This window comes from Triturus cristatus, chromosome 9 (genome assembly GCF_964204655.1).
Source record: "Triturus cristatus chromosome 9, aTriCri1.1, whole genome shotgun sequence".
NCBI classification, from domain to species: domain Eukaryota; kingdom Metazoa; phylum Chordata; class Amphibia; order Caudata; family Salamandridae; genus Triturus; species Triturus cristatus.
Genome location: NC_140592.1, coordinates 1,266,941,575 through 1,266,963,939, shown reverse-complemented (window position 1 = coordinate 1,266,963,939; position 22,365 = coordinate 1,266,941,575). Strand labels below are relative to the sequence as shown.

The following is a 22,365-nucleotide window of genomic DNA, read 5'->3' as shown; positions in this document are numbered from 1 at the left end:
ATACCAAAATGGTAGTAAGTTTAGGATTTTGTCTTAAGTTAGTTCTGTGAATCGGGCCCCGTGTATTGGCCAGTTACCTGTAAATTGCGCTCCCTATCTTCTCTCTCTTTTAACTCTTTTATTTCTTTGTTTTTCAGCTCTAATGCTTTCGCATAAATGTTCCTCCGCTGTTCTTTTTCAATCAAGGCTTGCTCATGCTTTATTTGTTCACGCACTTCTTTCTCCCACATTCCTACACAATCAAACATCTTTTGCCTAGTCTTTCGCTTACACAGACATTGTTCCACATACTCAATCTTTCGTAAATCAAATGACCCATGCATAGGCCAACGCAACTCAGAATCCTTACGAGTGTATTTATTCCATAATGTGCTGTACATTATAGAAGAAAGACCATACTTAATATACATATCCCTATTAGGTGTCCCCTCTGGGGGGACGGTTGTGCTTCATCGAGTCTCAAATTGGTACCACTACAAAAGCAACACATCCTACGAAGTGTGCTGAAAACAGGCATGCCAAAAATAGTGCAGAATATGCAGTATTATAATCAAAGTAGCACTTAAGGTACCTTTAGTACGATGTGCCGTTCAAATCAATTCAGATAGAGAAAATTCTCCTCATTACCTGCCTATATAAATTGCAATTTATATATGAATCACATAGAAATCTAAGTTGGCCAACACAAATTAAAAAAATACAAAAGCCGCAGTAAGTGTTACTAAACTACCTTACCAATCCCAAGCATAAAAACCAACAGAAAGCGCCGCAGAATGACACTTACCAATCACTTGGGTGCCTATCAGGATCCTGGAGAAACCGGGTACGAACCGTCGGTCGGAGCGTATTCTCCGTTCGACTCGTACCCGGTTGCAAAACTTTACAAACATGCAAGTACGATTCGCACGGAAACACTATTTCCGTACGATTCGTACAAAACACCAACCGAGGAGAATAAACATACAAATGGCATCCGGAAAAGCGCCGACGTGATGTCGGGACGCATGCAGCCTGCGTCCCACGAACCAGGAAGTACGATTCGCACCGACGTCATCCCGCGCGGAGAATATTTTCCGGCAGCCAAAAACTGCCGGGAAATCAGGACGACGCGCACAAGGAGCACCTGTACGCGACGGACAGACATGGACCCGAACCTACGTGTCATCCCGGCCCTCATAGCAGTCGACCTCCTCTACAGGTACCGACGCAGACGCCGCAGAAGGTCAGAACAACACCCAGGGGCAAAGGGGGGGGGCAGGGGCAGGACACAAAACCCCCACCCAAGTCACACAGCACACATGCCCTGGACATACCTGACCTCCAGGCCCTGGTCACTTCGAGGGGGTGGGGGCATGTCCAGCAACGCCAGCGTCCGCCACAACGGAAGTGGGCGACGACGCGAACCGGCAACACAACAATACAGGTACGTACCGTACCCACGCCTTAAGAGCGTGGGTATGAGTTGTACCACGCCCACACCCATGTCACCCCAACAATGGCGGTACGGCCCGTACCCATGTGCCAAAGGCCTGGGTATGGGCCGTACATACACTGTTTGGGTGGGGGTACGCTCCATACATTCGTGGATGTGGGTACGGTCCATTCATACACGGGTGGGGGTACGGTCCGTACATACACTGTTGGGGTGGGGGTACGCTCCATACATACGCGGGTGAGGATACGGTCCGTACATACACTGTTGGGGTGGGGGTACGCTCCATACATACGCGGGTGAGGGTACGGGCCGTACATCCACTGTTGGGGTGGGGGTATGCTCCATACATACGCGGGTGGGGGTACGGGCCGTATGTACACGGGTGTATATACACGGGTGGGTGTACGGTCCGTACGTACGGGGGTGTACATGCACGGGTGGGGGTTCGGCGCGTACATACGAGGGCTGGGGGGTGGTTGGGCGCGTACATACGGGGGCTGGGGGGTGGTTGGGCGTGTACATACGGGGGCTGGGGGGGTGGTTGGGCGCGTACATACGGGGGCTGGGGGGGGTGTTGGGCATGAATGCGGGCACATGTCTCCATGGTTGCTATAGGAGTTCAGTGCGGACGGTGTTTTTTCCATCCGGTTGTACCATCGGACGCACGGGATGCATCGTACTTGCGCGGTCGGACTTCACTTTTCACATTTGTACGGTAAATCGTCAGGGGACGTGTCGGGCACATTTTCTGACCCGAGGACGTGTGGGGAATTATTCCCAATGCGATTCGTATGGACTTTTTCCCATGCGAATCGTACTTGGCAGTTTGTACGGCACTTGTACGATTCGTACGGTAAAAAGACCGGACACGAGTCGTACGGGGAATTTTTTTCCAGGATCCTACTCGGCACCTTGGTGTCTAGGTTCCAACTGCCAAATTCTAAAATCGACCAAATGGTCACTGCACGGCGAATCAACAGAAGAGATCTCAGTCGAGGACCGGCACCACCTGGATGGTCAGATCAGAAAGAAAGGAAAAACGCCGTGGTTGCCAAGACTCGGGTCTCATCGGGCAGCGATCGCGTCCAGAGCGAGATTTCAATCCTTCATCGCGACCAATTCTTTGGGCATCCAAGTCGCCGATGAGCCCCACTGGTTGGGCGCCAATTTGTAGAAGTGGGCCTCAGCTAGGCCTACCAGTGCAAGGGGTTCGCCCTTCTCTGCACAGAATCCTCAGACCAATAGGAAGAAGTTAGCACAGAAACTGGAATAGAAAGTACAAAGTTTAATAAACCTCATGAGGTGGAACTACATTCACACAGCACCCTTCGGTATTGAATGAAGTAGCACACCAAACAGAAGGAGCATGGTCCTTTTATACCCACACAGGGGCTTAAAAGTGGGCGGTACAAGTACAGGAGAAGGTTTTATGTACATATAAGGTCATATCGAAATGCACAGTCGAAAAGTAGGAGGAGTTAACAGTTTGCCAATGCTAGTAAACACATCCTGGCAGTTACATACTACTAACAGCTGCAAGGACAGCTGAAAACTCACTGGGCATGTGCAAAGGTGGAAGATGCTAAATATAGTTCGTTTCTAGGCAGATTACAAGAGCAGTCAACACTGAGGGAGGACAAAGCACATGGTGAGCACGTGGCAGCACATGGCAAACAAAATGGCTGCCAGAAATACAAAATGGATTCCACAAAATGGACAAGATAGCCTCTAAATACAAGATGGATTCCGCTAATGCTAATCCAATCGCTGCCAATTTACGACAGCATGTGCGCAGTGTGCGGTGGCAGACCGTGTCGAAGGTGGCTGACAGGTCCAGGAGGATGAGGGCAGTGGTTTCTCCGTTGTCTAGCAGGGTCCTGATGTCATCGGTGGCGGCGATGAGGGCAGTGTCGGTGCTGTGGTTGCTGCGGAACCCGGACTGGGACGGGTCCAGGATGCTGTTCTCCTCGAGGTAGCGGGTGAGTTGTATGTTGATGGTCTTCTCGATGACCTTTGCCAGGAACAGGAGCAGGGAGAGGGTCGGACGTTCTTGAGGTCCTTGGGGTCCGCCTTGGCTTTCTTGAGTAAGGCGTTGATCTTGGTGTGCTTCCAGCTCTCCGGGAAGGTTGCTGTCTCGAAGGAAATGTTGATGGCTTTCCGGAGATGGGGTGCAATGGCGGTGCTGGCTTAGTTGAAGATGTGGTGTGGGCATGGGTCTGACGGGGATCCGGAGTGGATGGTGTTCATGATCTTGATGGTGTCGTCATCGTTTATGTTGGTCCAGGGCAGCAGGCGGTTGGTGCGGATTGTGGTCATGGGGGCGGAGGTCTCGGTGGTTGTCGGGGCGGTCGTGGCGTTGAAGCTGTCGTGGATGTCTGCGATCTTGCGATGGAAGAAGGTGGCAAGGGAGTCGCACAGGTCTTGCGAAGGTGGGATGTCGTTGGTGTTGGAGCTGGGGTTGGAGAGTTCCTTCACGATGTTGAAGAGCTCTTTGCTGTTGTGTGCGTTGTTGTCTAGGTGGTCTTTGAAGGAGGCCCTTTTGGCGGATCTGATGAGGTGATGGTGTCTGTGGGTGGCGTTCTTGTGGGCTGCGTAGCTGTCCGGTGTCTGTTCAGGGTGCCAGTTCTTCTCTAGCTTTCGGCAGGTTTGCTTGGAGGCCTGGAGGTCTTCGGTGAACCAGCTGCCTTTCTTGCTGGTGTGGCTGTTGGAGGGTTTCTTGACCGGGGCGAGGGTGTTGGCACAGTCGTCGATCCACTGTCTGAGGTTGCGGGCGGCGGTGTCGGGGGGTCGGTGGGGTTGGCAGGGAGGTTCGGGCAAGGGTGGTGGTTAGCTGGTCTTCGGTGACTTTGCTCCAGCAGCGGCGAGGGATCTGTTGGGTGCGGTGGTTCATGGTGGGTTTCCGGAAGGTGAAGTGGATGCAGCGATGGTCGGTCCTGTGGAGTTCGGTGGTGTGGTTGAAGGAGACATGGGGGATTGCGGAGAAGATGGGGTCAAGCATGTGGCTGGCGGAGTGGGTGGGTGTTGTGACGAGTTGTCTGAGTCCGAGGTTAGCGAGGTTGTTGATCAGGGTGGTGGAGTTAGTGTCATTGTTGTTCTCGAGGTGGAAGTTCAGGTCCCCGAGGAGGATGTAGTCCGTGGAGGCGAGGGCGTATGTGCTGACGAGGTTGGCGATGGAGTCGCTGAACTTTGGTCGGTGTCTGGGGGGTCTGTAGACGAGGGTTCCTCTGAGGGTGGTGTTGGGATCGGTGTGGAACTGGAAGCGCAGGTGTTCGACGGTGCTGAGGGTGTCGTCGGTGTTGGTCGAGACTCTGAGAGTGTTCCTGTGGACGATGGCGATTCCTCCTCCTACTCCATTGGCGCGGTCCCTGCGGGTGATCTTGTAGCCGTCTGGGATGGCTATGGCGATGTCGGGTGCCGAGGAGGGGTTCAGCCATGTCTCCGTCAGGAAGGCGACGTCTGGGGAGGTTGAGTCGAGTAGGTCCCAGAGTTCAATGGCGTGTTTGCAGGCTGAGTGGGTGTCGAGGAGAATGCATCTGAGGTAGTTGGGTTCTTTCCTGGTCTGTGGGATGGCGGGCCGGATGCTGGTGAAGCTGCTGTTCCGGCAGGAGAAGGGTCTTGGGTGCGCTTCGGGCGGCCAGGCAGCAGGTGCGTGATCGTCCGGCGTTGAGTGCATGGAGGGTGCTGGAGTCGTAGACGGGCGTTCGCGAGGGCCAGGGGTTCTGGTGCTGGGCACGGTCCAGGCGCGGAAGGGTGCAGATGGGTTTGCCTTAGGCTCGGCTGCGCAGTGGGCGCCATTAGAAGGGGAGGTGGGAGGGAGGAGCAGCTGGGAGGAGGGAGTGGACGAATGGGCGTGCGGGGAGGGCGGGGTCCCAGAGGACACAGCAGTGGGAAAAAATGGGGCAGGAAATGGCGAGGGAACAGAAGGCAAGAGGGCAAGGGCACAGAATCCAAGGGGAAGGAGGAAAAAAATGAGCAGCTGAATAATTACAACAGAGGCAAATACAGAGCAAGCACGGGGGCGGGGCCGCAGGGGGCACAGCGGCGGGGAAGACGGGCAACACAACAACAGTGCGGCAGACCTACGGCCAGCCACTGGCCACCTGGGATGAGGCGCAGATGGTAGCCTGCGGGTGGAGGAGGGCCTCGAACTCGCGGCAGTGGTGGCAGCGGCGAGCAGGGGGTGTCGTAAGACATTAGTATTTCGGCTTCAGAGGCGTAAAATAGTGACACGCCATGGTGGAAATGTCTTTAATTCTGCACCAGTTCAAAGATGTGTGACGCAAGGAAAACTACTGTTACCTCACTTCCGGTCTCGTGCTCTCAGATGAAATATTCGAGTAATAAAACTCATACATAGGCGCACGATTCATCAGCTGAGTGAGGTGGGAAATCCCCGAGGGCCTGAGAAACCCATCACCTGGTTGGGGGTCTGTTCGCCTGTGTTCTAGGACCTCCTTCTGGAAATAGTGCGCCAAGAATTTGTCTAGAAGTAAGTAGATGAACAGCGCCTTCGGATCCTGCCTTCCTGGTGCTCCTGGGGTTTCTCCTGTGGTGACCTCTGACCTGACAATGAGAGCGAGGCTGACTTCAGTCAAGTCAAGAATGAGGACGCCTCTGGCAGGGGGTCTGGCCTCGCCCCTGTCACCGGGCACAGGGCCCGTCACTCTTCGCCAAGCAGAGGTGGTCAATGCCACCCAGAGCACAACTCCACCCAGGCTTGAATCTGACCCTCACCAGTCCGACATGGAGCGTCCATTTCGCAACACTCGTCGATATATTGGGTACATGACTTCCCAGAGTATATCAATCGGACTGAATCCCCCCAAACCACTATTGAAAAGTCACAACATGGGTTTAAATTGAATAAATGAATTTGCTTTACTTAGGAGCCTTCTAGAGCATTCCTCGTAGCCGCATTGATTTCTCGTTCACCCTGAACTCAAGGAGAAGCGAAAAGAACATGTTTATCTTGAGAATTAAAAATGAGATGCCTCATAGCTGACATAACCATCCCGAAACTGGAGCACAGACCATAATTTACACTAAAACCCACACACATGCGTTCAGCAGAGACTACAGCACAGAACGTTCAGGCAGCCCCTGAGCCACGCCAATTAACTAATTGCTTTGGAAACAGACATTCTAATGTAAAATGAAATGTGAAGTTTCGGATGCATGGATTTTCTATAGAGTGATAAAACATGCTTGTTTTTTTTGCTGCATAAAAGTGGTTCACAAACAAATGATGGACGGAATCCTGAATAAATCACGCATTCACCCCCAGCCAAGAGAGTTGAATCCATTGTTCTTAGCTCACTACGCCACCCCAGTTCAGACACAGCTACATGCAAATCAGTCTTGACCCTGTGCCTCATGGGAACAGTCCAGCCTGAACTGCCAAGCCAGACTCTCACAGGACCGTAAACAAGCATCCTAGGACCGGTTTCGGGGTTTCACCCCTCATCAGCCGGGCTTGCTTGAATCCAGTGGCGTAGTGAGCACGGGACCTTCGTCTGGGCATACCCTGCCAACTTAGGGCGAAAAGTGCTACGCAAACAATAATGGAAGGGATGTTGAATGGTTCGTGCATAAATGGTTGGTTAGAGGGAATGCCATTTGCAAGCGGAGATGCACAGAGTTCTACAATATTGCCTAAGTGTCTTCCCTGCTGGTTGCTTCTTGAATAGCAGCTCCGTGCAGCCAGTGTAATATGAAAGTCATCTTTTGCAGTTCAAAGCCTTTCTCGATAGTGGGGATATTTTAGGAAATTAATTTCTGGACTGGGTTTTCATCTTCAGAGGAAGATTAGTTCGTGTCAGGATGCCTTCATCTTGTGTTCAGGGCCCTCCCGCTGCCTCAACCAATGACCATCGATGCAGGTGCACGCGGGCGAGGAGTGGGAACTGAGGAAGGGGCATGGATGAGACACCAGACTCACTGCACCCGCCCTCTCGGACTCATCTCTTCTGAGCATTGCGCATATCTGCAGGGTGTATCCGGACCTAAAAACAAGCATTGTCTTGAGAAACTTGTCATAGAAGGGGTTAAGCTTCACACGAACAGAGAACAGACATGCATTAGCAACATCTCGGTGTAACAAACTCTGTACCGTGACGTGAAACTTGTAATTCATAAAACCTAAAAGTACAATGAGTAAGTTAGTGCAAATATACGCTCATGAACACCTCTGCAGAGGTCTTGAATACTCACCTCCAGCTTCATCACCATGAGCTCCCTGTGGGATAAGCGTACTCGCTGGGACGACGGAAGGCTGCACAAGCAAACACTCGGAAGTCGCTAAAACGGATGACAACAAATAATAAGGGATAATACTGACACGATTGGGAGAGAAACTAACGAAGACAAGGAACGATTTGGGGAGAACCAGGACGGAGTTACAACTGGTTAGAAGATAACACTAGCCATACCGACGATACAGCCCTGAGGAAGTTGCGGCCACCAGCCATGGGCGACGAAACACGTGTTGGCTAAAAAGAGGCAAAAAAAAAATAAAAAGGACATATGAGAATAAACATAACAAATACAAAGAAAGACAAGAAGAGTTGATATCTGTTATTTATGTAAAACATGTTGACATCAGCGTGTGCTGGGGAAACCAATTTTTTGTATAAACTGGGGGATTTAGGTCATCCAACTGGGGAGTGGGGGATCGATTCACCTCAAAGCACCGCACATAAATAAGTTTACGACAACTTTCAAGTGTACTTTTGTAGAGCGCCACAGAACCTTCTGCAAACCTCCCCCGCGCTAGCGTATCCCTGTGGGACAAGAGTTATGGTTTCTACTGGACTCTTGCACAAATGTATTCTGGTCAGTAAAGATAGTCTACTACTGTTTCCCGGTCTTCACAATTTGTATGTTCATCCTGGAACTCTAATACCTTCATCTGATGGTCGCACATAGATGAGTAACGCAACTCAATGTAAGGATCCTTTCGGTTCCATTGCAGGCTAGCTCTCAGTAAATGTCACAACCCGGAGTCTTAGAGGAGTTCAGATAAAAGTTTAAAACATTGTTCAAAGTACATTTCTATCAGCAACAGGACTTTCTGACTGTGTTTCTATGTTTCTAGTGTCCTTCAATACAAATCTACAAGACAGTAAATGGGTGTTAGGAAAGAAATCTGTGAACTGTGCAGCAAAGACCTCCCAGCACCAAAATCCGAACACAAGTGCCAGCAAAGTGTGTAGGGGACCCTGCACTGGTCACTGCAGAGTTTGAAAGGGCACCGAGTGGTATGCAGTGGTTTCTAAACATGGCGGGTAAAGGGAGCGGCCCCACTGTGTTTATCCGCGGCATCATTTTATAGCAGATAATTCCACCCGCAGAGCAGCGGAATTTACCAGTAATTCCACGTTACGAGAGAAAAGCAGAATCACCAAATTCATCCAATTCCACTGGTGGAATTAAAAATTAAAATTCCGCCCAGGCCTAGTAAAAAGCTGCAATATTTAATAGATCAGAAAAGGGTTTGGCCGTTATATGCTCTTTCGACCCTACTTCCAGTCTTCAACAATGTTATGGAAGACATCCTGATAGGATGCAGGGCACTGCTGCGAGGGTGACCTTGGAGAAGGGGCTCTGACAGAGGGCAAGGCTGGAGACATTGCTCACTGCTTGGCACTGGGCAAACCTGGATTAGCCTCTATCAGGGAAGGAACGGTAGGTGGCTCTTACAGAGTGTTGGGGCAGTCCTGATGAGACGGCATGTTGGCAGAGAACGCACTTATCCAACCACAGCAGGAAGAACGAGTCCTCCCTCTATGTTTAGAAACCACTGCACGTCACTCTGCACCCTTCCATACTCTGCAGTGAATAAAGGTTTTCATCGCTGCAGAGTCCGTAAGGGGCCCGCATCTGGCCACGCTATTTTCTGAGATAAAATGCATCCTTGCAGCCATTTTTGGACACTAGGGTGGATTTTGCCCAAAGAAAATAGCCCCAAATGCCCACTCCGCCTCTTCGTCGAATTCCACAGAATCGGGCAGAATTTTAATGTCATTCTGTGTGGCTCCACGGAATCAAACTACGCAACTTCCGCCCACCCCAACTTTTTCTTACAGTTGTTGCATCTACAATCTAATGTTTCTCATATTATTTTTCCAAATTCAACTGGGTTGGCAAATGATGTGAAGCAAGACGTGTTTTAGCACAGCAAGATTTGAACAAAGATGCATAAATTACTGGGTAGATTTTTACAGATTTACGTAATTTCTAGGCCTGGGCAGATTTTCGATTACGCCAGAGTAATCAGTGTAATTTTGGTAATTCTGTGTTACTCTTTGACACGGAATTACCAATAATTATGTAATTACTCCAGCTCCTGTAGGAGTAATTTGGGGGAAACAGTTTTATGGAGAGACTACATTTGCTGAACGTGAGTGGCCTCACTCGCTCGCTGTTTGTGTTCTGCTACATTTAGGGGCCAATTCCGACCCTGTATTTTTTTTTCCCGTACAACTCGTATCCGTATTTTTTTCCGTACGAATCGTACAAGTCAAGTCCGACCCGTGAAGTACGATTCGTACGGGGAAAAGTACATATGGATCGGCCCGATCCGCACGAATTGTATCGGGAAAAGTTGTACGAGACGTGCCCGGACACTTTTCCGTACGAATCGTAAAAATACAGTCCGAGCATACAAGTACGATCCGGGCCGGCTTTCCGATTTAACATTCGTACGGAAAACGTCCCGTACATGGGGAATGACTTTACCCGCTACGAAGCGAAGTTTGTACGACTCGTATCCCGGGAAAAGTTGTTCCTGGGGTGCGAGTCGTAAAGGCCCCCCGTGCATTTGTACGCACCGTACCCCCAGCGCGTATGTACGGTGCGTACCCCCGTGCATATGTACACACCGTACCCCCAGCGCGTATGCGCTGGGTGTACGGTGCATACATACGCACTGGGGGTATGGTGCGTACACACGTACTGGGGGTACTGTGCGTAAATACGTGCGGGGGTATGCACTGTACATACGCACGGGGGGTACAGTGCGTACATACGCGCGGGGGGTACGGTGCTTACATACGCCCAGGGGGTACGGTGCGTACATACGCGCAGGGGGTACGGTGCGTACATACGCGCGGGGGGTACGGTGCGTACATACGCGCGGGGGGTACGGTGCATACATGCACGGGGGTACAGTGCATACATACGCGTGGGGGGTACGGTGCGTACATACATGCGGGGGGTACCGTGCGTACATACGCAATGCACGGGGGTGTATGCTTGTACGACTCGTACCCCTGGGGACTCCGCTTTTACGGCTGTTATTGGCTCCCGTAAAAAAAGAGCCGTATGGAGTGACGTAGGGGCGGATCGTACTTGCTGGGCCGTAAAACGCTGCTTACATACGTACGGATGTCACGTACAGGCTGTTGCGGATCAGAATCGTAGGTTATTTTTACCCATACAATCTTTTGTATGATTCATACGGAAATAGGCTTTCTGTACGAATCGTACTTCCTAGGTTGTACAGACAGTTTACCAGGTACGAGTCGTACGGAGAAAACGCTCAATAAGACGATTCGTACGGCCTTTTTCCAGGATTGGAATCGGCCCCTTAGTGACGTTTCTAAGTTCCAAATGCATCCTCGCCTTCATTTTGGATGCAAGAGTGCATTTTGTGCTAAGAAAAAAGCAATCAGTGCTGGTAGAAAGTTGGGGGAAAATCCTACCCCAAGAGCAAATTTAGCAAGCAGCTGCTATTGATGTTCCGTTGCATTTAGCACTATTTCTTAGTGCGAAATACATCCTTTTGTCCATTTTGGTTACGAGGGGGCATTTCTCTGCTAAAAAATTGCACTAAACAGACTCCTTGCATAATTCAAGTGTAATCTTGCAGTATTCTTAGGTAATTCCATGTGATTATGTGAGTTACTCCCACCACTAGTGATTTCAATTGTGCAGCAACTGGATTCATAATCGATTCAATCACAAATGAACGCACAAACGTAGGTTGCAATTTAGAGGACTTTTTTTTAACACAATTGTTTTTAAGAATCTACTCTTCTTCACTTGCAACAAACTGGTGTAAGGAAATGCAGTGCAAGTCGCTGCGTTGCCTCACACTGCCTCGTTGAGGCATGCCATGGGCGCTGCGGTTACTGCTCCCACTCAACACCCATGGTTTTTGACTAGGCGTGGGCATGAAATTCCACTCCGCTTGCGGAGATTGCAGAGGTTTTCCCACTCCGTGCTCTGCTCTGAGGCTTTCAGTGGCCTCGTAGACATGGGTCTGCACGGTGTGCCGCCGGAACATCTAAAAAGTGATGTTCCAGCGGCACACTGGGCTCCTAAATAAGCCCCCTTATACTCTGCCTCAACCTCGTCATATAGTATCAATTGATTTTCTTTATGAGTTGAGCAATAGTCAAGAAGGTTTCACAATTATTCTAGTGGTTGTTCATCATTTGAATAAGATGGGACATTTTATATCCTGGACTGGTTTCCCACCTTCAAAGAGCAGGCCTGGGCATGAAGTGTGTCACTGTGGCCAATGCGTCACTCTGACCAATGCATCGCTGTGACTAATGCATCACTATGGCCTCTGCGTCACTGTGACCAATGCATCACTGTGGCCTATGCATCACTGTGGCCAATGCACAGGGCCGGACTGGGAACCAAAACCGGCCCTGGCAAAGTGCTTGGCTGGCCCCTGGGGCTTGGAGGTACCGCCGAGCTCTTTGCCAGAGCCGGTTTTCGTCCGATTTTGTTACAGGGCCGATTTTGCAGCTATGCTGCAAAAACAGCCCTGTAACAAAATCGGCCCCCAGGGACCCAAAACTGGCCCCCACCCATGCGGCGCACCGGGGGATTGCCCGGGGCCCGCAACGGCCAGTCCGGCCCTGCCAGTGCATCACTGTGGCCAATGCGTCACTGTGGCCAATGCGTTACTGTAGCCAATTTATCACTGTGACCAATGTGTTGCTGTGACCAATGCGTCACTCTGACCAATGCATCGCTGTGACTAATGCATCACTGTGACCAATGTATCTCTGTGACCAATGCATTACTGTGACCAATGCATTGCAGTGACCATTGTATCTCTGTGGCCAATGCACCACTGTGACCAATGCATTAATGTGACCAATGCATTACTGTGACCAATGCATTACTGTGACCAATGCATTACAGTTACCATTGTATCTCTGTGGCCAATGCACCACTGTGACCAATGCAATAATGTGGCCAAATTATCACTGTGACCAATGCGTGACTGTGAACGATGCATCACTGTGGACAATGCACCCCTGTGGCCAATGCATCACTGTGACTAATGCATTACTGTGGCCAAGTTATCACTGTGGCCAATGCGTGACTGTGAACGATGCATCACTGTGGACAATGCATCACTGTGACCAATGCATCACTGTGACCAATGCATCACTGTGACCAATGCATCACTGTGACCAATGCATTACTGTGATCAATGCGTCACTGTGACAAAAGTATCACTGTAGCCAATGCATCACTGTGGCCAATGCTTCACTGTGACCGATGCATCACTGTGGCCAATGCATCACTGTGGCCAATGTATCACTGTGGCCAATGCGTCACTGTGGCCAATGCGTCACTGTGGCCAATGCATCACTGTGGCCAATGCATCACTGTGACCAATGCATCACTGTGACCAATGCTTCACTGTGATCAATGCGTCCCTGTGACCAATGCGTCACTGTGGCCAATGCGTCACTGTGACCAATGCATCACTGTGGCCAATGCATTACTGTGGCCAATGCATCACTGTAACCAATGCATCACTGTGGCCAATGCGTCACTGTGCACAATGCGTCACTGTGGCCAATGCATCACTGTGGCAAATGCATCACTGTAACCAATGCGTCACTGTGGCCAATGCGTCACTGTGACCAATGCATCACTGTGGCCAATGCATCATTGAGGCCAACGCGTCACTGTGTCCAATGCATCACTGTGACCAATGCGTAACTATGGCCAATGCATCACTGTGGCCAATGCATCACTGTAACCAATGAGTCACTCTGGCCAACGCATCGCTGAGACTAATGCATCACTGTGGAAAATGCATCACTGTGGCCAATGCTTCACTGTGGCCAATGCATCACTGTGGCCAATGCATCACTGTGGCCAACGCTTCACTGTGATCAATGCGTCACTGTGACCAATGCTTCACTGTGACCAATGCATCACAGTGGCCAATGCGACCAATGCATCACAGTGGCCAATGAGTCACTGTGACCAATGCATCACTGTGGCCAATGCGTCACTGTGACCAATGCATAACTGTGACCGATCCATCACTGTGGCCAATGCGTCACTGTGACCAATGCGTCACTATGGCCAATGCGTCACTGTGGCTAATGTGTCACTGTGACCAATGCATCACTGTGGCCAATGCATCGCTGTCACCAATGCTTCACTGTGGCCAATGCATCACTGTGAACAATGCTTCACTGTGGCCAATGCGTCACTGTGGCTAATGTGTCACTGTGACCAATGCATCACTGTGGCCAATGCATCGCTGTCACCAATGCTTCACTGTGGCCAATGCATCACTGTGGCCAATGCTTCACTGTGGCCAATGCATTGATGTGAACAGTGCAGCACTGTGGACAATGCTTCACTGTGACCGATGCATCACTGTGGCCAATGCTTCACTGTGGCCAATGCATTGATGTGAACAGTGCAGCACTGTGGACAATGCTTCACTGTGACCGATGCATCACTGTGGCCAATGCGTCACTGTGACCAATGCACCACTTTGGCCAATGCATCACTGTGACCAATGCATCACTGTGGCCAATGCAGCATTGTGACTAATGCCTCACTGTGACCAATGCATCACTGTGACCAATGCATTACTGTGATCAATGCGTCACTGTGACAAAAGTATCACTGTAGCCAATGCATCACTGTGGCCAATGCTTCACTGTGACCGATGCATCACTGTGGCCAATGCATCACTGTGGCCAATGTATCACTGTGGCCAATGCGTCACTGTGGCCAATGCGTCACTGTGGCCAATGCATCACTGTGGCCAATGCATCACTGTGACCAATGCATCACTGTGACCAATGCTTCACTGTGATCAATGCGTCCCTGTGACCAATGCGTCACTGTGGCCAATGCGTCACTGTGACCAATGCATCACTGTGGCCAATGCATTACTGTGGCCAATGCATCACTGTAACCAATGCATCACTGTGGCCAATGCGTCACTGTGCACAATGCGTCACTGTGGCCAATGCATCACTGTGGCAAATGCATCACTGTAACCAATGCGTCACTGTGGCCAATGCGTCACTGTGACCAATGCATCACTGTGGCCAATGCATCATTGAGGCCAACGCGTCACTGTGTCCAATGCATCACTGTGACCAATGCGTAACTATGGCCAATGCATCACTGTGGCCAATGCATCACTGTAACCAATGAGTCACTCTGGCCAACGCATCGCTGAGACTAATGCATCACTGTGGAAAATGCATCACTGTGGCCAATGCTTCACTGTGGCCAATGCATCACTGTGGCCAATGCATCACTGTGGCCAACGCTTCACTGTGATCAATGCGTCACTGTGACCAATGCTTCACTGTGACCAATGCATCACAGTGGCCAATGCGACCAATGCATCACAGTGGCCAATGAGTCACTGTGACCAATGCATCACTGTGGCCAATGCGTCACTGTGACCAATGCATAACTGTGACCGATCCATCACTGTGGCCAATGCGTCACTGTGACCAATGCGTCACTATGGCCAATGCGTCACTGTGGCTAATGTGTCACTGTGACCAATGCATCACTGTGGCCAATGCATCGCTGTCACCAATGCTTCACTGTGGCCAATGCATCACTGTGAACAATGCTTCACTGTGGCCAATGCGTCACTGTGGCTAATGTGTCACTGTGACCAATGCATCACTGTGGCCAATGCATCGCTGTCACCAATGCTTCACTGTGGCCAATGCATCACTGTGGCCAATGCTTCACTGTGGCCAATGCATTGATGTGAACAGTGCAGCACTGTGGACAATGCTTCACTGTGACCGATGCATCACTGTGGCCAATGCTTCACTGTGGCCAATGCATTGATGTGAACAGTGCAGCACTGTGGACAATGCTTCACTGTGACCGATGCATCACTGTGGCCAATGCGTCACTGTGACCAATGCACCACTTTGGCCAATGCATCACTGTGACCAATGCATCACTGTGGCCAATGCAGCATTGTGACTAATGCCTCACTGTGTCCAGTGCATCACTGTGGCCAATGCATCAGTGAGATCAATGCATCACTGTTACCAATGCATCGCTGTTACCAATGCATCGCTGTGACCAATGCACCACTGTGACCAATGCATCGCTGTGACCAATGCACCACTGTGACCAATGCATCACTGTGACCATTGCATCACTGTGACCAATGCATTACTGTGGCCAAATTATCACTGTGACCAATGCGTGACTGTGAACGATGCATCACTGTGGACAATGCACCCCTGTGGCCAATGCATCACTGTGACTAATGCATTACTGTGGCCAAGTTATCACTGTGGCCAATGCGTGACTGTGAACGATGCATCACTGTGGACAATGCACCCCTGTGGCCAATGCATCACTGTGGTCAATGCATCACTGTGACCAATGTGTCACTGTGGCCAATGCATTACTGTGACCAATGTGTCACAGTGGCCAATGTGTCACTGTGGTCAATGCATCACTGTGACCAATGCATCACTGTGGTCAATGCATCACTGTGACCAATGTGTCACTGTGGCCAATGTGTCACTGTGACCAATGAGTTGTTCTGCTTCATACAGGTACCCCAATATAGGCTCAGGTAATAACCAAACCTTTCACCTATATTTCCCCTGCCATTACATTACATAACGGTTTTTGGTACTGACTTTCTACCTAGTTACGGTAACGTGGGGTTTTCACCGAAAACTAGCCTCATTCATTATGCATGATGATTCTTGGAATCTCAGCAGGAGTACCATCTCCTGCATTAGAACTATGTAGAAGGGTCATTCCTTCCGTCATCCTAGTCCGACATGACACAGCAAGGCAGATCCCCCGAGGGTACCACTGTGGGTATATAAGCACCATATCTTTGCTGAGGCAGGGAGAGGGAAAAAAGTACTTCTATGCTGACACACTGACCCAGGACGCTGAGGTTCCTGCACGCAGACACTCCAGCTCGCAGTGGTCTGACATCACCTCGTGGGGTGTCCATCTTGAGTTTAAGATCGGGTCCCACAGTCTCTCACTTCATATTTATTCCTGCCTGTATTCATTGTTTTAGCACTATGGTAGGAATCTACCATCCTTTTACTCTGTTGGTGCTTGTAATTATTTATATCTGTTTCTGTCTTATGGTTGTTCCACCATACCTAATTTACACTAGAATGACACTGGTTTAATAAATGCTTATTGAAAGTATCCCCACAGTTTATTCTGTGTATCTCTCTGATACAAAGTGAGCACGAGTGACTGAGTGAAAAGTATTGCACTGTTTCCACGATTCCTGATGGGACAGAGTTGTCATGTTCAATAGTTGCCAAAAACTATTATCTCCTTGGTAAGAGAAGTCTACAGTGGCACTGTGAGCTGGCTGGTATACAGGCAAACATTCCCGGTGGAGGTGTCTGGAATCAGTCTGGACACCAATCCCACATTCTATGTTGTCTAAACACTCAGATCCTATATAGGTGTATAGGAACTACACGGCACCACCAACGTTGGTTTGGTACTTTTTTAACGGACAAATCTGAGTACATCAGTCAAGCTAATCTCAGAGACCCCTACTCACATTTCCCCAGAGAGGTCTGGAGTGGGAAAGGGAACAATCCGCCACAGCTGAGTAGGCATATCCTATGTATTGGTTGTAGGTTTATCAAGCTTGAAGGACAAACAGTTCCCTATTGTTCATAAAACCACATCTCAGTTTAATTCAGTTTCCTTGAAACTATTTGCTTCTTCAAATAATGGCTGACGAAGACGCCCCTGCTCCAGCACATTGTGCGAACGCAGTAGAGGAAAGAGAGCAGTGAGGTGAAATAAACATGTCAGAAAATGTCAGAACTGCTCTTACTTTAAAACTAGCAGACTATGGAGTCACAGCGAGGAGTGGGACAGTAACATTCGTGATTTAGACACACGAGTCATATAGAACAGAGTTATTCTATTCATGGGCTAAATTCCCGCAAGCAGATGCATGTACAAATACATTTCACTCTTACACTGAAGATGAAACACCAGACGAATACTGTCCGATTGAGGACATTGAAATTCTGTTCATCTACCAGGAGCACATAAACTCGTTTAAAGGCGCCGTCCCACATACAAAAGAAAAAGTGAGACTCTGTCCGCTCAGAGGAGATGGAGCAACTTGGCCAGTCCTGGAGGCGTACACACCACATCCAGACATTGACACAATGCCAGTAGCAGACTTACGTCCACTTCATATAGAAATAATAAAACTTTAGAGAAACCTGACACAATTTGTGATGTGAACACTCACACTTTAGCCAACAAAAGCTACACAAGCAGTAGAACTTCAGGGTTCTACCACTAAAATTACACCACAGATGCTACACGCAGTTACGGGGAAAATGCCTACTAGACGTGGGCAAGTGCCATTCTGGAAAGCTCCGAAAATAACACATCTAGAGGCAGTATTTCCACACACAAGCCCTCAAGAAAAACACAGAATGCTAACTATCTGCTTACCAATGGGGATAGCTCCCCAGATAGAGGATTGTACCTCTTGGGGTACAGTTTTCGCTGCCATACATACCAGGACTCCTGGTATCCCTTCAATAGCAGTAATACCAGATGTATTAAGACAGATACAGAATGAGTCTGGAGCAGAACCTGCTCTGAACTTAGGGATGAAATTGTTAGGAGATTTTGCCCAGGTATCAACTATTAATTAGAAAACCTAAAAGGGGAGGCAGCAGCAGTGGCAATACACCAACGCCTGAGGGATTTCACTCCTTTACAACAGGAGCGTGAATTACCTAGAATTACCGAAGATACCTATGCCGAATTAGGTAGAGATAGTTTGGGAGCTTGAACAACAAAACCTCAACTGATGGGTGGTCCTGATAAAGATAACACCAAGCAAGCACCTGATTCTTCTAAGAAGAAATGGGATAATAACAATAAAAAACAAGAGTAGATCTCAATCCAGGGATGGGTCTCCTCAACAGGAGCCCCCTGAAAGGAGGTACAACCTTAGGAATAGAGATAACATTAACAAACCCGACAGGTATCAGGATACTGATACACGTTCCTCTCGTCCCTTTCAGGGTTCATCAAAAAACTCAGAGAGGGAAGGAGGGTCAGAACACAGTCAAGAAGAGCGTACAAAGTCCAGAGACATGCAACGCCCTTTGGACTATACTTTCAAAAAAGGAGAAAAACAAAAATCAAAACCTCAATTTAAAAAGAAGAAAGTGTAGCAGGTCTTAAAGTTAGACATGCCCAGAATTCTGAGGACTCAACTTCTGAATGGGAAATGGGCTCTGACGATGCTTGACAGCGCAGCAGAAGTAACGATAGCTCACCAGAACCTGATGGAATTTCTGGTGACAGCGGACTTGAATGAACATATCACAGTGGAGACACCTGATCAAGGGTAAGTGTCCCGCATAAGTTACATGAGATAACACTCCAAATGGAGGGGGACAACCCCAGAAAAATTAAAGGTCTCTTTTGGGGGAACCTTACTTGTGGAGATGACATCCTTATGGCTGAAAAAATTGGCAGCCTGAGATTGTTATGGAGTGTCCAAAGGGAGAAACAGTAATTTTACCGGCTTTCTCCGACCTTGTTCCAGTATATTTAAAACATTCATACAAGCAGTAGTGGGCGGTAGCACTTGCTTCAGCATTATATCACAACCATGTTGGGTGGGTTGCTGAGTCACCTCACCATGAAATCCCAGTAAAAACAACTCCAACTCCACAGAGACAATCCCCTATTGAACAACAAGTGAAAAAAACGAGTCAGGGAGATCTTAGATCAACTTGAATACCAGGGTGTAATTGAAACTTGCATCTCTCCAAAGAATAATACTTTGTTTCCTGTAATGAAACCTGATAATTCATATTGTCTAGTTTTAGACTGTAGACATCTGAACACATGCACTAAAACATTTGCAGTACAGAATGCACACAGTGCGGCATTAATGAATAACATTGTGCGGAAAAAATACAAAACATTAGATGTCTCAAATGGATTTTTCTGCCAAAATATAGCGCCTGAAAGCAGATATTTGACAGCATTCTCAGCCTTATGCGCTCTGCATCAATTCTGTTGACTGCCCCAAGGGTATACGAATAGCCGTGGGTTGTTCTCAGCTAGGGTAACAGAGTTACTTCAGAATTCAGATGAAGAAACATTCTCCTATGTAGATGATATTTATCTGATGGATGATAATTTAATGGATCATTTGACCAGGGTAAGCAACATAATTTTGGGGTTCGCCTCTGAGGGCTAGAAATTCAATTTTATTTTAAAAAATCGAAACTACCCACCTCAATGTCCTATTTTTGGGATATGAGCTTTCAAGTGAAGGAAAAAACCTGGCAGCTAACTTTTTGGAAAGTTGTGCACTGCTCCAACCTCCTAAATCATTGAAAAATTTACAATCCATATTGGGATTCTTAAATTTTGGCAGAACATACATTTTAGATTACGCAGAAATAGTCAAACCTTTCTATGACCTAATAAGACCTGATTTTTCAGCTAGGCATTGGACACAGGAATACACAGATATCCTTTGTTCCTTACAAGCTGACATGATATCTTCAAAACACCTACACACACATGTAAATACCACAGATTTGGTAATCTGTGTTATAGTGGCTCAATCCAGGTATACACACCTAACCTTCAATGAAGACGAAACAGTACCTATAGCTAGGCCTAGGCGTAGTTCGCGGAGGTTTACTGCGCGGAACTCCACGAAGTTACAAAAAAACTCTGCAAAGTTCCGCGAGTGGCGAAGTGCAGTGCGAACTGCAGTTTGTGCTGGTATTTCTGTCGCTCAGGTAGAAATTCTACATGAGTGGCAGCTCGTGCTCGCAAACTTACTGTTCGCGACCGCGAACTTACCGTTCGCGATCGCGAGCGGGTAAAAAACTCGGCCGCACATCGCGAACGGAGTTTTCTGCACTCTGCGGAGTGCAGAGTGCAGAAAACTCTGCAAACAAAGTAAAGTTCACTGCCCAGGCCTATCTATAGCATATAAACCACACTTGTACACAAATGCAGAAATGCATTTTGCTTCCACTGAAAAAATTCTGACAGCAGTACAGACTGTGGTGGTGAAAGAAAAAGCACTGGCTCAGGGGAAACAAATAATTGTTCTAACTCCGGTACCGGCCTTAGAGGCTGTCACAAAAGAAAGTGTTCCCAATGCTAAAGCTTTACATCCAAGATGGATACAATGGGCTAATTCTCTCACTGCCACAGATGTAGATTACAAATTTGACTCTACACTTAAAATGCAAGCATTCCTGCAATATGAACAAAAATATCCTCTCCCGAATGAAATAATGCCTCTAGATCAGTATGAATATATTATTTGCCCTAACGGTTCTCCTCAGCCAGCCATAGGGAGTAAACAACAATACAGCGCTGCATGTGCGATTTTAAAAGGTCATATGCAGGAAGGCAAGTTCCATCCCAGCAGTAGGAAGACACAGTCTCTAGGTGATTGCGCGGCACAGCTGGCAGAAATAAAAGCCCTTTTACTGGCACTAATAAATACTGATCGTGAATTCCCCACACTGATTGTGTGCGATTCATTTAACTGTGTCCAGTCGTACAATGAATATCTTCACTACTGGTGTCAAAATGGGTATAAAGACTCCAAAGGTCGCACAATTAAGCATAAATTACTTTAGGAACAGGTAGCTGAGTTGAAAAACAAACTACAGAGAACTCACATGATACACTCGCTGAGCCATTAATGTGATGGCGTTCACGTTGAAGGGTATTCATTGGCTGATAAAGCTGCAAAAGGGGCAGTGCGAACTGCTGCCGTAGTTGTAATCACTCGTTCTAGAATGAGAATAGACAGAAGCATAATGATAGCTGCCATTGCTTCACACAAAAACAGCACCGCCTTGCCAAAAGGTTTTCCACTCCAGCACGCCTTCAAGTTAGATGCAAATAACATTCCGTTTGCTCAAATTCCTGGAGTGGGGGATAGAGTAATACCAAACATAGATGACAGATTAGGCTTAATACTAGCTGCACACAAGGGTCTAGGTTCTACACATTCAGGGATTACCACAACAGTTTCTTTACTGAAACAACACTATTGGTGGCCAGGACTAACTAAACAGATGAAGAATTTTGTCTTAAAGTGCCATGTCTGTCAGCAGATGAAGGGTTCCACCGTGGCACGTGCAGAAATTCAGTTGTGGAGAGGAAAAACCGAGACTTAAAGCAATCTTTAATAGCAAGAGTATTAGGTTCAGGTGGTAGCTGGGTCAATCACCACTTATATGGGGTCCAGAGGGTGCTCAACAATATTCCAAGAAGTTCCCTAGGGGGTGTCACTCTTTATGAAATCCTATTTGGGACGAGCATGTGGGTACCTGATCTCAACTATGAAAGCAGAATGCGGATGAAAAACCATTTGACATCAATAAACGTTTGGCTGTTTTACAGGAGATCAATGAATTCCGGGCATTACAGAGCAACATGCAAGTAAAACGCACCGCCACTGAGGAAGTCCAATCAGTCACGGCAAGACATGCCTTTATCCCAAAAGTCGAGGATCTGGTCCGAGAAAAGATTGTGGACAAGAAGGAATTTTGGCCATCATACGGAAAGCCTGTACCTGTCCTGGCTGTCGAAGGAACAAGAACAGTACTTCTTCCACCTCATGCAAGCAAAAAAGA

At 48.4% G+C, this 22,365-nt stretch overlaps 1 long non-coding RNA gene across 1 annotated transcript; it reads right to left on the bottom strand.

Annotated features, from left to right (window-relative positions):
- Positions 1 to 7,138: 7,138 nt before the first annotated feature.
- On the bottom strand, positions 7,139 to 21,516 carry LOC146799734 (uncharacterized). Its single transcript, XR_014969307.1, has 4 exons — positions 21,403 to 21,516; positions 7,864 to 7,923; positions 7,646 to 7,732; positions 7,139 to 7,437 (listed from the first exon to the last, which is right to left on the bottom strand). It is a non-coding gene; the product is annotated as an uncharacterized LOC146799734 (long non-coding RNA).
- Positions 21,517 to 22,365: the final 849 nt, after the last annotated feature.